Below are 15,356 nucleotides of genomic sequence, written 5' to 3'. Positions count from 1 at the left end.
GTCCACCTCCATAATCATGTGAACCAATTGCTTATAATAAATGTCTTTATATCAGTTCTATTTCTCTGGAGAATACTGACTTCTACATCTCTGATTAGATCTTCTGTTGGCATCTCCCAGGAGAATCCAGCCAGCAGGGGATCCTGAGTCATGTCACTTCATGGGACTCAGCACAGAGCAAAAGAGGACAGTGTACAGTTCCCAGAGTTATGTGTGTGAATGCAGAGAGAGGAGACAAATAGAAGCAGATTAAGTGGTTCAGAGAAGGGAGAGATTAGAATCAATGGAGAAAATTTTATGTAAAGGTGGAGTTTAAGCTAATTTTCCAAAAACTAAATGAGCTTACAGTTGAAAATTATTTAATAGTTGTGAAATTCTATAATATGCCAGTTCTTCCTAAGATATATAGTACTACACACTAAAAGAATATGCTACTTACACAATAAAAATTACAAAAATTATACTAATGGTTAACCGTACTGAGCACTTACCATGTGCCAGGTACTATGATAAATGCTTTACGTGAGAAGTTGGATATTTCCTTGCAAATATTAGATAATAATACAGTAACATGCACCCCTTCTCACAGACCTAGGTGTATATGTGCAAATCAAACAAGTGCATGGAGGAAAAATCACCGTCTGCTCTCAAAACAATAAAAGGCTCTAAGGAATGAGGAGACCATGCTTCATGTTCATTCAATACAATCCCAGTTATTGCCAGAGCTACGCTGGCCTTGCGGTCAAGTCAAAGCCATATAACATATAAAGAAAATTTTGCAGCAGGAATGGTTTATGTCCTTGGAGGAGAGAAGCCTGGTTGTATCAATCTCCTCCCATGCAGGCAGCCTGCTGATTAAATCCCCTGACCTTGGCCTCTGGCCAAGCCTAGCAAGTAAGTAAAGCAAAAAAGAAAGACCAGAAGGACATAAGACTAAACATGTCAGTCCCGGAAAGGAGATAGGAAGCGCTTGGCTTTCTGCTGATGTGAAATTCTATTTCTACCTGTTTTGTCTGTGTCTTGACGAGCCTTTGGAAAGGTGGAGGTGGTTGTCATCATGTTGTCAGATGTCCTTAGGTGTCTGCTAGGAAAAGAAAAAAAAAAGCATAAGTGAAAACAGCCAACTTGAAATGGATTAGATGGTCCTCTGCAAAGTGATAATCCCATGGCAAGGCAGGGAAAGCGTCTCCTCACTGTCCCTGGGCCTCTACCCCAGGCAGAGCATGTTCGAGGTCAGCCTGAGGTGTAGCCTGACACCAGAGTCTGACTCACATCTGCCATTGTCTGGCTTTTGCTACTAACAGACAAGAGAGGATGGCTGGGGCTTGCTCAGGATTCTTTAGATGCAGGTCAAGAACATCCAGTTTTGTGGCTTACGTTAATTACAAAGGACACTGATGGGGCATGTTAGGAGCCACCAGTGTTGCTGTGTCTCCTGAGTCCGAGTGCCAAATGAGCCACTTTTCCTGAAGAACAAGAAATGGCTGACTCCATGACAACAAAAGAAAATAGGAATAGAACCTGTTAGGATGGCCAACAGGTCAGAGATTGACAAGTGCCTACACAGACTTAAGACTAATCATATATGACTACCTGGGACCTGAGACCAGTGACACAAAATGACAGCAGGGGAGGAGCCTTCAGCTCCCACAGAATTTCAGGTCACAGGTCTGGGAGCCAGAGGCTCTGAATTCTAATCCCAACTCTGCCTCTAAGTTGTCTTATAGACAAAGGTGTCTGAAAGAGCTTCTCTCGCCTCAGTTTCCTCATAATTATATTAAAATAACAAGATGATTCTGTTCGGGTATATCATTATAATCATTGTTAGGATTATTATCACCAAATTTTTTTAAATGTTTAAGCTAGATGCTTTACTAAGTGTTTAATGTGGTCTACTTAATCTAATTCTTATGATAAACTTAAGAGAAAAATACCACTATTAAAATCATTTTAAAGATAATAAAAATTGAGGGTTATAGGCTAATTATCCCATAGTTAAACAATGAGTGATTGGTAAAGTTGGGATTTTTAGCTCAGACTACTAAGCTCTACTGCTTCCCACAACATCCTTCTAAGTATGGGACGTTATCATTGCTCTACATCATTTTCTAACTCTTTCATCTGCATTTGATTTTTCTCCCCAAAATAGGATAAATTTCTAATCTATTAGTACCAAGTTTGATACCGAACTAAGAATATCACTCTTATTTTAGGCACTTGAAAATATATTGATATGATATGTCAATAACATGTATAACGTAAGTGTATGTGAAGGAAAATTTCTAATAAAAATGCATTGACTATCTAGAAAATGGGAAGAAAAAAATAACACAATTGTCCGAAATGGCCTCTAAGAACATTCCCGGAAGCCAGAGTATACAGCTCAGTAGTATAGACACGAGTCCCAGAGACTAAGGTAGTAGTGTTAAAACACCGGTTCCTAGTCTCTTTGGTGCTGCTGTCATTCTTTAAAGGAGAAGCCAAAAGCCTCAGCTCCAGAACATCAGAGAGGTGTCCTTACTGCCTGGGCATCATGGATTCTGATGAGGTCAATTGACCTCTATCTACCTCTTATCTAAGAGAATTTTGCAAATGGCGGACAAGCCATGGCTGGCATATCCCATACCATGGCAGACATCACTAATGGATCAGGATATTACCTTCTTCAAGACCAGAGCTGCAAGCGAACACTACTAATTAATTTCAGTAGGCTGGCTAGGTGACAACTGTCCTCCCCGCTGTCATCTCTTTCTTTCCAGTTTGGCACGCTTCATTGCATAGCACCAAAACTAATTGGTTTTCATGGAAAATTCAGCTATGAGATGAGATGACCACATTTTAATGAGGGCTTTGAGCAATTGAACTCTTTAAGCAACAGTCTTTGTATTTAAAGATTATATTAATGAAGAAATTTGTTCTCATAATTTACCACTGGGTAAACAAAGATGCAGTTACTGCAGAATTATGGCATTTGGAGAAGAGAAACAGTACACATGTGTCTGGGCATCCAGTTAGTTCCCTGGATGGAAGACAGTGCAGTTACTCACAACACATTCAGCGATATTATTTTCCCAGTTCTGAGTAATGATGTTACTTGCATCTCCTTTGGGAGATTTCCATAGCCTAATGGAGTTTCACAACATTTGGCCCTAATTATATTTTACTTAATTAAATTCATTTGGCTTAATTTAGAATGCTTTGCACCAAGCTAAGTTATTCACCCCTTTCCTTGTAAATCCACATAGTAATTATTGAAACGCAGCTATCGCATCCTCTCCCAAAATCTGGGTTCAAAAGTCTTCTGAGTTTGTATGACACAACTGGTTTAAAAATTCTTCTGAGTTTGTGTGAGGTCATCCACTCTGACCTTTTGATCCTCTTCCCAGAATCATTTCCAAGCCATTATGCTCTGATATAGCTAGAATAGCATCCTACAAGAGCGGACTTTTTTTCCTGTCACTGTCAATATACAAAGTTTGTGTAGATTCTTGATTCTCATTCTTTGACACTTTAAATTTTGCCTGATAACATGGTGTTTAACTTTTCATATTCTTTACTCACTCAAAGGTATTTTCTTCCAGAACTCATATTGAGGATCAGAGATGAGGAGGGGGTGCAGGTGAGGCAGCCCGGATTAGCAGAACAAGCCAGAAGGAGACAAGTCTTTATTAGATGCAGTGACCACCTGGGAGACACTGTCAGCCCTGTAGGACTGGATAGTGGGGCTCCCCAGTTCCAGTGAACATTCCTGAAGGAAGGGAAAGCCACAGGTGACCACATCTGGAAAAGCAGCCCAGTTGGCAGGCGTGGACTGTACCTTGACGCAGGACAGAAATGAGCTACCTGGGCCATGTCTCCAAGCTCTGGCTCAGGGTTGACACAGCGTCTGACTCACTGTGAAGCTAATTTAAAGCTTATACTTCAGGGCATTTCACTTGCATGGACCCCTTCCAACACCCTGGAATGGGGCTTAGCAATGTGTTCATATGGTCAGATGTTCTTGTAAAATAAGCAGAAAATTTTTTAAAGATATTTTAAGCATGATTGGTCAAGCCCTCTGTCTCTCTCCACTCCTACTTTTCCTCTATCTTCCTTTTTGTCATGTTGAGTATCTTCAGAGATCATGGCAGTTTTTAGCTTCCATCTAAGGGGAAGTTGAATTGGGGTTATATTTAATTGGGTCTAGGGGGATGTATCTATGAGGTTCACAGTGACTTTTGTGTGAAGTTATTGCTGGCTTTCCCAGTTAGAGGGGTAGACTCCAGGAATACTCCTATGTTGCCCCCAACAACTTGTCCTGTTGTGACATGATGGTGTAGGGTCAGAGGTCACATTGTGATAAGGACGTGTCCTACAGACCAGTGCTGCTATAGTGGGTAGTGAAGGAGAAACTAGCATTTACATGTGGAGACAGAAACTGGTCTGTGGAGAATTCTTCCTATTATCAGATATGTAAAGCAATAGGCAGATGATTCTAATTTCATTAAGACCTGGTCAAAATGGACATGCTCTTCTATTAGGAACAGACTCAATAATCCAGTGTGTAAAATAATAAAAACCCACATAATATTCCTCTTTGTTGATGAAAATCAGTGGAGTGAATTGATCAGACTTCTTCATGTGTGTAGGGCACAGACCTATACCGGTATAGGTCTGTGTGCAAAGTTATATGTTTTATGCATCTTAACACATTGCATTGTATCTCAGAATATCTCTATAGATCTTGTTTTAAAAAAGTCTGATGGTTCCAGAGGAAGCCACAGGAAAACTAGTCACTGACCCAAGTGATCCAGTGATAAAACTCCTGAACTCAATCATGAATAATTAGTCAATGTAGTAGCAGAAGAGTGATTTGATTAAACAGTAACACATCTTAACAGAACAAAGCAGCACCATAAACATTTAAAGAATGCATTCAAATTGCCATTGTGTGTGCCTTAATTACAAGTTAATCTGGGATATGTCTTCAGATTTATTGTTCATACTAAAATTCAAATACAATATGAAAGAAGTAGCCTAGTGGAAAACCAACCTGTCAACTAAAAGAAAGAAGACTGGCAGAACTGAAAATGTCAAAAATTCTCCTATATATCACAGTAAAAACTTTATTTTAAAAAATCTGATGGTTAAAACTCATGAAGATACAGAAAAGAGTTAAGAATGCCAAGAAGATGTAGGTAATAAAAATGACAAAGAAGAATTTAAAAATACGATGAAAATCAGGATACTTGTAAAGGGGAAGGAATATTAAAATAAGATTGAAGTAAAATAAATGTGCAAAAAGTACACAAAGACCAATAGAAGCTTCATTTTGATGAATTCTCTGACTTTGATAAATACCGTAGTCTCTCTTTATAGCTTGTTATACCATTTAATGAAAATATAGTGATTTTTCCCCAAAATTACCATGCCAGTAATATTTACAGAAAATCAAATAGAATATATACACATGTAAAACAAAGATGTTCTAAAAGTGATCAAACTGTCATGAGATGCTTACTCCCCTATTCCAAGACCGCGCATACTGTTTTTGTTTGTACACTGTTTTCAACAAGACAGACATTCATTAGATGAGTTTTCATTTTGGGTGAATATATTGAAAATCTCCAAAAAAAAAGTCATAAAGTTCAAGAAGGCCATGTTTACTTGGATCACATATTGATCAAATAAAAATATAGTAGGCCAATGTCCTGAAGACCAAACACAGAAATATAGTACTCTCTTGATTGCTAAAGAGTTGTGTTTACTGATCTTTTTTAGTAGAGGGGTTGTCCTCCCTATGTCACAATGAAAAGTGGCTTTCTTCAAACCCTGGAAATTTTATGGGACTTCCTGAGCTCATTACTGAATGTGATTCATTCCTGAGTGAACAATTGGAAATTTTAAAACAAAGTGACTTAATTTTTTGAACAGTTTTTAAAATAGTAACCAAAATAATGGGGACAGTAAACCTGATACTACTTCATTATTTTAAATTCTATAGTGGGTATGACATATACTTATCAGTTGGTAATGATTATGCATGGCCTTTATAGCAGAAAGCCCTATGTATGAATTTTAAACCTTCTTGCCAATTAAAAATTATCTGTGACTTTATTCAGTTAAATGAACCAAGTGGTCAATCAAACGACAACACAGCTGTTATGAAAGGTGAATACAAAAGACTGCAGCATGCTTTCAAAACATGAATAATTACATTTCCTAATCTTTTCCAAAAAAAAAAAGCTGCCTCCATGGTACCTAAGCTGTTGATGACTGCAGTATTCTTGCCACAGTTCATATGTTTGCTTTTCAGGTTTGTTTAGTACAAGAGAAATATAATGTGAGCCGCATTAAAATTTTCTTGTTTCACATTAAAGCAAGTAAAAAGGAACAGCTCAAAATAATGTTAATGATATATTGTATGTAATCAAAAGAACTACATTTAAATATTTAACATTTTTTCTGTACAAAGTCTTTGCAATCCAGTATGCATTCTACTTCACAGGGCATCAGTTCCCACCAGCCACATTTTAAGTGACTGTTGAAGCCAAATAAAATACAGAGATGAACCTCTCAGTTTAAAATGTTTTATTTGGGAGGCAAGAATAGCAATTCAGGGCATACACACAGACCAGTGGTCTTCAGACAAAGAGAAGGTTGGAGGTTTTACAAAAAGGAGAAATGTTACACATTGCTCTTCAAGAAAGTTCACTGGCACTAGTAAAGTTTTGGGGACCTGGCAAGCTTTGATTGATGAGTGACAGTAGTAGTAAAACTAGGCTTAGGGTCACAGCAGGTGGTTTTAGTAGCTATTAGATAAAACTGGTTTCAGGTTACAGCAGGCAGATTCAAAAGCCAGCCTTGCAGAGAGTTACATTCTTGGAGCAATGTTACCTACCCTGAGTGCTTTTGCCCCCTGGCCTCTTGACTCTGCTTTCGTTGGGTATGACAAGAATGACCCAATTTGTACGATCAACTTGCACATGTTCAGTGGTCGCATGTGGTCACCAGATTGGACAGTGCAGGTATAGTAGTGAGTTTTAAACACATAATACCAACTTGGATGTTTCTTTAATGGATGCAAATGCCATGAAACCGTTTGCCCATTGTAAAGTTGTTCGAGCCTTGCAACAGGACTGCAAGCAAATAATGAGCTAAACTCACTGTGGGGCCAGATAATGCCAGGACAATGTTTAGACCCGAACTTCTCCCGTGTTGCTTAAAGAGCCACAGGTGATGAGAATAAGAAAATGCAAGTCACTGGCGCCACTGGAGGGGTGGCCAGGCAAGAACAGCGACAGTGGAGCAGCAACAAGAGCAGGTGACCCAGCAACTGAGCCACAGGGCTTCCAAGGGGCACACTAAGAAAAGGGGACACCTGAAGCTCCCGGAGAAAGGAGGGAAACGCTAGCGAAATATTTAACTTCATTGAATGCCAGTGCGGATGTGCTCGGGCCGCTTGATGCACGAATACATAATGACAAGTCACTGAGCCTCAGAACAAGCTACAGGTTAGGTATCGTTGCCCTGAATTTACAGGTAATGCCACTAAAGCCCAGGTAGCTGAGCAATTGGTCGGGACATCACAGGGTGAGAAGTAGAATCAGAATTTGAGCACAGGGCTGTGTTGCTTCAAAACTTCTCCTAAGAATGTTCTGGAGAATGAAGTATTAACCCACTGGCCTGCTGCAAACGAATGCAACAGCAGCTGCTTAGAAAGCTTTATAAAGACTCCTCTTAGACTCTGGTTTCTAGAAACACATGATGTCACACAAACAGGACCACCTACTTCGTTCAGTATTTCTAAATTCCATTTGAACTAGTAACAACTCTTATTTCCCTCTGATTTTTTGTTTCCAAGAACTATTCTAAAAAAAAAAAAATGAATGGATGGAGTTTATCCCTTCATCTTACCTTTTCTCTCTCTTGCTGGAAGATATTCTTTGTAAGGAGGAAACTGCTCTTTCTGAAGCACAGGAAATGAATTTCAATCCAAACCAACAGCCTCCGAGTAATTAAAACCTAATTGTTTCCTCCTGAACGCTTCGGTTTCTGGAATTGTAAACATTTTCCTTATCACTTTGATGCTGATTTTTCTTTAAATATGATGTCAAATATTATTAAAAATACTTCATACATTTTCCCCACAGCCTTTATTATTATAACACAGTTTATTTTCCAACACTGGCTACATGTTTACACATTTTTGTAGTCACAAATGGCACATAAACAATTTCAATCCTATTTTCTTTATACTTGGGGCTTAAAGTTGGAAAGCTTTAATGTGGCCATTAAACTAACATGACTGATACATCTTTACCTGCACTGTCCAGAGACAGAGACACAAAGCTAAATGATGAGATCCAAATGCCTGGTCCTTGCAGACAATCTGCAGTTTAGAATATAGTTTGGGGGCAGAACACCAGGAGATTAGCAGGTGGCCCAGATTGTCTACAAGGGTCAGGCATTTGGAACTCATCATTCAGACAATGGCTAGCCCTGGATGGTTTTTAAACAAAGAAATAATATGACCAAATCCTTATTTTAGAAAGAAAAAAGCTCAGAGCATAGTGCTGGTGCAGAGAATCTCTCCAGTTGGATTAGTCAAAATGTGCTAGGTTATACTGCAATAATAAATCCCAAACCTCAAAAGCTTAAAAGAGGTTTCCTCCTCTCTCTCATGCTCCATGTCCCATGTGGGTCAGCGGGGGTTTTCCTCCACATAGTCCCTGGACATCCCGCCTTGTGGCTGCACCATCTGCATGCAGCACAGGCCTCAGGTCACCAAGGGAAAAGAGCATTGCTCACACAGCCTTGCCTCGCTGGAGAACAGCTGGCATTGCTGACAAGCAAATGGAATGTTTGCTGAGCCCTAACTGTCTCTCCCATGGCAGTAGAACAAGAACTTTTAAACGATCTAGATAGGGCAGCCTAAGAGACATTGATGAGGCAGGAGTGGGAGTTGTAGGTGCAGCACCTAGAACCTTCAGAGCTCTGTCAGGGCCAAGTAGCCATGGGAAAGTGGTGATGATCCTAAAACGTGTCCTTCTGCCCCTCTCCCATCCACATGCTGCTCACAGGTCATTGTCAGCAAACCTCTACTTGGAAAGTTGTGGATAATTAAGAAGCAAGTCGATTCTAGGTCTGGTGAGGTCTGGGAAAACCTGGTGCATAGAGATCCAAGGCCATGGTGAGGTGCCAACCTCAACAACTTTTCAGGAGTGCGCATCCTTCTGGATCCTCTTCCTTTTTCACCTCTCTGTCCTCTCTGTGAACAAAAATTAACCAGGTGATCTCTGGTTGAAGGAGGGAGAAAGAACGTATGATGAGAGAGGAGAGAGGGACAGAAGAAACTACTTCATACCAGGATAAAACAGGACAGTATGTTCACAGTGTATGTTTCGAGGTTGGGGGATTATGGGTTACCTTTTCCCTGTCTTTTACCTTTTTCCTTCTCTTCCGTATTTTCCCCTTTTAAAATTAAGCAGTAATAGTTTTTAGCATTAAAGGCAACTATGTTTTATTTGAAACACCAATAAGAAGTTTTTCTGTTGATTCTGACAATGGCTCTGTAAAGTTGACACCTAGAGTTTTAATTAATTTTTTATACTGTGCAAGTGCAGAACAAAAAAAGATCTGCAGAAAATTCTCTCAACTTCTCTGTGAAAAGAATACTATACATTCAATCAAAGAGCTGAGGCCAGAGTTTGGCCAATTGCCCCAGCAAGCCTGGGAAGGGCTCCAGGGCATAGGGGTGGAGCCTGGCCTTGTGAGAGGAGCTTGTGTGAAGGGGCGGAGCCTGGCTTTGGGGGAGGGGCCTGGCCTTGGGGTGGAGCCGGCCTTAAGGGGAGGTGCCTGGCCTTGGGGTGGAGCCTGGCCTTGGGGTGGAGCCGGCCTTAAGGGGTGGAGCCTGGCCTTGGGGGTGGGCTGGCCTTAGGGGTTGGAACTTGGCCTTGGTGGTCCCAGTCCCACAGTCACGGCTGCCTAGATGGAGGCTGGATCAGGATGCCACAGAGCCAGGACTGGGTTCTGCTCTTCCAGACACACATTTCTTCCTATGTCTTAAGGGACAGGTCAACATCTGACTGTTCCAACTCTCTAGAAAAAGTTCTCTCCCATCTGCCCATGACTTAAGACTCTTATATTAATATGAATACATTAAAAAAAAAATCCCTTTGTAAAGACAAACTGGATGCCAATTATGTCATATAAGCACCATGACAGTAGTTGGGGGAGCAAAAGAAGAGGGGACAATCCTATCTGAACAGACACAAAGATGAACAAAGATGATCAGAAGTTTGGGGTTTATAATTGAATTAATGCAAATTATTTCCCTGTCTAAAAGAAGCCAGGATGGTAACTTGTGGTTATGGGACCATGAACATTCTTTCCCTCTGCGTCATTGGAGCGGTTACTCAAGTGTCCTGATTTTCCAGCTGTTTCTAATCAAGTTAAATGAAAACTTATAAACATGCTCTGAACGGAACCCACACCATCTCCCGGCAGTCCCTGTTCTTGTTTCAAGCAGCCTGAGGGAGTGAAGTCTTCTTATCACCTGTTTGCAGTGCACACTTTCATTCTGACACAGCAGGAAACTGCTAAGTGCTGCTAATGAAGCCGATCTGCCCTATTCTCACTCCAGCCCCCTGTCTTTTGTGGGTCTCCTAACAGGTTGTGTGTCAAGCCTGGGCATTTAGTCTACTCTTGTGCTTGCAAGGGGCTGAATACGGTAACTCAGGCTTCAGATGACATCAGAGGTTCAAATTCCAGCCAGAGCAGAGAGGCAGTTCGAACACCAAGGTGATAAAACATTTCTGTAAGGCACATTGCACTCCATTCTTGCTTTTGACTATAGAAACAAACATCCCAAGTAAAACCCTAGCAAAACTTGCTCTACAATATAGGAAAGGTGTATAACAATAACTTCTGTGTGGGTGAGTGAAATGTAAGTGTAATTGACAAGAGCACAAGCTCTGAAACAGGCAAACTAGTGTCCAATTCCAATACTTGCTTACTAGACAACTCTGCACAACTAACTTCAGTTCTCTAAATACCAGTTTTCCCATTTGCATAATGGGCACATACTTCCCTCATTGGATTGCATGGCTTGTTAATAAGGGAGGAAACAGAAGGAGGGGACATGCTCACAGTCAGTGAAGACCAGAACCAGGATTCAACATCAACTGCATCGGACTCAGAGATTCAGCTCTTAACCTCTACGCTGTAATGGAACCATGAGGCAGAGATAAGAAAATAGAGGTCTACTTTTCTGAGTTGGCGTAAGGAAGAACTTTTTATAACAATAATATCACCAAATGAAAAATCCATAAGGAAACCCTGAAGGAAAATGTATAGATTTGACCACATAAATTTTTAAAGCTTTTCATATAAAAAGCAGTTTCAATAAATTTCAGGAGTAAATTACACCCTGAGCAAAACATTCATGACACATCATCAACCGAAATAACAAACAGAGATACCCTCTCTAAAAGAAAAGCTGTTTGTTTGGGAACAATGGAACACTGCAAAGGGAATAGGCATGCCACGGTAAACTACATGTGTGTTCAGGGAGGTAAAGGAAGATGAAGGTTTTTAAAGAAAAAAATGAGGACTGCATTAGCTTGTTGAAATAATTGTCCTTGGCTACCAAGGACAGTAACACAGGTGACGCCAGTCTAGGGTTGGACAGGCAGTTGCTGGGTGGATGTCCTTGCAGAAGTATTTCTGTGTGTGTGTGTGTAAGGTTGCCATGGCTTTTGTGCAAGATCGTGGTTTTTGTGGAGTCTTTTTTGTTGTCAGGCATCAAGCATGAGAACAATCTCTTCATAGCCTTTCCTGGCTCCATTTGTTATTCTTGGTAAGAAGAAAGAAATCTTGGGCATAAAGTGTGCCATTCTGCAACAGCCATAGTAATATCAACAAATGGAATATTCCAGCAGGCCTGCAGACTTATCCCTTTGCATGTTAAGGGGTTTGCTGCATTGCCCTTTTCTGCACGCATGTTCCTTGAAGCTACCGTGCATTTGTTTCTGGTTTTTACCCCCTGGCTTCTCTTCTCCACCTCCAAGGTCAATCCCTCACAGCACTTCCTCTGAGCAACCTGCTCTGCAGATAGGCAGAGTGGGTCACATCACCTTCGTTACCGTACTGCCATCACACTTTGTACACACAAAGTGCAACATGGAGGTTAAGAGCACAAATGCAAGAGCCAGACTGGCTCCAATCCCAGATCTGCCACTTCTCAGCTGTGTGATCTTGAGCCAGTTACTTAACCTCTCTGTATCTCGGTTTCCTCATCTGCAAAATGGCAATAACATCACCACCTAGCCTTAAATGAATTAACTGCTGTAAAGTGTTTAGGTCAGTGTGTGATGCATGGTAAGCAGTTATTACCCTATTACAGAACTTCCCATACTTCACTGTAGTTAATGGTTTATATGCAGAACAGGATTTTTTTTTCTTTAAAGTACGGATGTAACTCAGTTATGCAGGAAAAACTTAATCTCTTTAACTTGTGTATAGCTGTTCTGAATGTCCTCGTGAATTGACAACTGCCACTTCCACCCTTCTTGCTCTGGGAGATAAAGTAACCAAATTTACTTTAGCTTTGTAAACGGAGTTTGATCCAATAATTTAAACATTCTCATTGATAATGCTCAGTCTTTGGGATATCTGCTTATTTGCATGTCCCCAACTCCACCTTCAGAGGTTTGCAGGTGGGGGAAGGATGGCCTGCCGCTGTGCAGGGTCCTCAGATCTGTGCCCAGCTCTCTGATCCTCTGTCTCCCCAGCCGAGAGGGGCTGTTCCCGCTCTCCACTGGGGCCTGCTACCCCTGAACTCACCTTCAGCTCTTTCTCGACTCCGGAAGTTGCGTTGTCCTCTTCCTGATTTAGGCACCTTAAGGTTGGAATTCTCCCATGTCACTGTATGTTTTCCGCCCCTCCCCCATGCCAGGTGGTCTGTCCCCAGCTCCCCCGCGGTGATGCTGGACCTCAACTTAGCATCTCTGCCGCACGAGATGTGCGGGCCACCCGAGACAGCGCAAACTAGAACCTTCCTCTGCCTGAACATGTTGCTCTGCCCTTTGCTTTGCCCTGGGACATCCCGGTTTCACAGGACTCCCTGTCGGACTCCTAAATTCTCGGGCCCCCAATATTTCCAAAATCCATCCAACATACAGCTACCTGTGTCGGCCATCTTATTCCCACAATCCCCTGGGGTAGCAGGGGGTGGGGCATTCCTCCTCGTCCTCCTGATTGGCTGTGTCCCCTTCCGTCCATGAGACTCTAGGGTCTGGAGAGCCTCGCCTGGCACTTACTGCAGCTTTCTTTTTTCCTCATATCGTCTCAGTAGTACCTGGCTCGCAAGCCTGTTTTGTAATTAAAAAATCCTATTCTGAACGTGAGAGTCTGAATGCTAATGTTTTGTTGTCCTTTGGCGTTAGTTTCTTTGGCAACAATTTAAATCTCAAGGCACACGAAGAAAGAAGGTTAAATACAGCAAACTCCCACACAAAATACAAAATATCAGCCCTATTGTTTGAGTTTGTCCCCTACTTAGCCCTTGAACTTTGTCCCATTCACTGGGCTGGACGTCTGCCTAGATTTGAACCCTGGCTCTACCACTTACACAGTGACCTTAGACAAGTTATTTAAGCCTGTCTGTGCCTGATTTTTGTCATGTGTAAAGTGCAGAAAAAAGTATTCCCTGTGAGATTGTTACGAGGGTAAAATGACTTCATGCATGGAAAGTTTTCAAAACAATGCCTGGCATGTAATAAGTGCTCGACAAACAAGAACCAATATTATTATGAGCTCAACACTCATCCAAAGTAGTCTACTCAGTACATGTTGAAAAATCACAGAGTGAGGGTGTGGGATCAGTAGTTCTGATGATCAGCAAAGAAATCTGAGTTTAATTGCATTGTTTCCTAAAAAAGAGACCACTTGTAAAGTAAAAGCAACATTGTCTACCTATGGCAATCCTATGTCTAATCCTTATGCATGTGGAAGCAAAGATTAAGCTTTATTTTACTTAATGCCATACATTTAAGATGTTTAACACTTCTTCTGGAGGCTCCTTCTTAAAATATTGGGCTAAGACAAAGTGAATTATAATAATAGTAGCCTAGGGAGTTGAAAAAGTTATCACCCTGAGAATCAAAAGATACACACCCCACTCACACTTCTGTTCATATGAGCCAGGTGATTCTAGCTAAACCTTGTCACTTTTCCAATCCTCTTCCCAGGGCAGAATGAGATGTCTAAGTTCCTTCCAGAAAATAATTATATTTCTTATTTCTCTGAAGAAAGAGCACATGGCATCATGACCTAGACTTGTGCAGTAGCATCCATTTAAAACTCCTGTAGATGGATTATTGAGTCCTGTTTTTTTGTTTTGTTTTGTTTTGTTTTTTTTATTTTTGAGACACAGTCTCACTCTGTTGCCCAGGCTAAAGTGCAGTGGTGTCATTGTAGCTCACAGAAACCTCAAACTCCTATCCTGGGCTCAAGTGATCTTCCTGCCTCAGCCTCCCAAGTAGCTGGGACTACAGGTGCGCACCACCACCCTGGCTAATTTTTTCTATGTTTAGTAGAAACTGGGTCTCGCTCTTGCTCAGGCTGGTCTCGAACTCCTGAGCTCAAGTGATGTTCCCACCTCGGCCTCCCAGAGTGCTAGGATTACAGGTGTGAGCCATTGCACCTGGCTGAGTCCTGCTTTGAATATACCTCTTTCTTATACGATAAGAAAAATTCAAGCAGTCTACATGCATACACTTTGGATTCCTTTCCTCAAGTTATTTTATTTGTTTAAAGGCACCAACAAATTTAAATGTGAAATTCTTTATTAATAAATCAATAGTAGCACAAGTTTAAGCACTCATTGAGAAAGAACTTTCTAGAAAAATATTTAATCATTAAATTTATTTTGGTTATTCTGTTTACTCATCATAATGAAGATGTTTCTAGTACTCCTCAAATTTTCTTCAAAATATTCAATGTGGCCTGGAATTTAATGCTTTAAGAATCTTGGCATAATTGTTTGACTGACATTTTTTAATCTGATAGCTATGTATGGTGACAGATAATCTTTAATGTTATATTCATATGAGTTTGTTTATGTTTAATTTGGATGCTCTATTTGAATGGACCTCGGAAAAGTAATGTTTTGGAGAAAAGTTCAAGAGTTTTCTTTAGTTCCATATCCTTTTTTTAAGCTTCTGCTAATTAATTTATACATGTATACGTTGTCTAAGGAAAATTCATTTTTTTATTTAGCTGTCTGCCACTTGAATATATTTAAAAATTATTTAAATACTATAACCACCTAGTCCTGGATTCAATAAACAACCAAGATAAAAACAAATATAGTT

General features: G+C 40.7%; 1 long non-coding RNA gene across 1 annotated transcript; it reads right to left on the bottom strand.

Annotated features, from left to right (window-relative positions):
* Positions 1-205: 205 nt before the first annotated feature.
* LOC109729804 (uncharacterized) lies at positions 206-13,197 on the bottom strand. Its single transcript, XR_002222226.2, has 3 exons — positions 12,826-13,197; positions 7,897-8,034; positions 206-1,084 (listed from the first exon to the last, which is right to left on the bottom strand). It is a non-coding gene; the product is annotated as an uncharacterized LOC109729804 (long non-coding RNA).
* Between the last annotated feature and the right edge of the window lie 2,159 nt (positions 13,198-15,356).

This window comes from Microcebus murinus, chromosome 24 (assembly GCF_040939455.1).
Source record: "Microcebus murinus isolate Inina chromosome 24, M.murinus_Inina_mat1.0, whole genome shotgun sequence".
NCBI lineage: Eukaryota > Metazoa > Chordata > Mammalia > Primates > Cheirogaleidae > Microcebus > Microcebus murinus.
The sequence above is the reverse complement of the archived record's forward strand: the minus strand, read 5'-3'. Positions and strand labels throughout refer to the sequence as shown.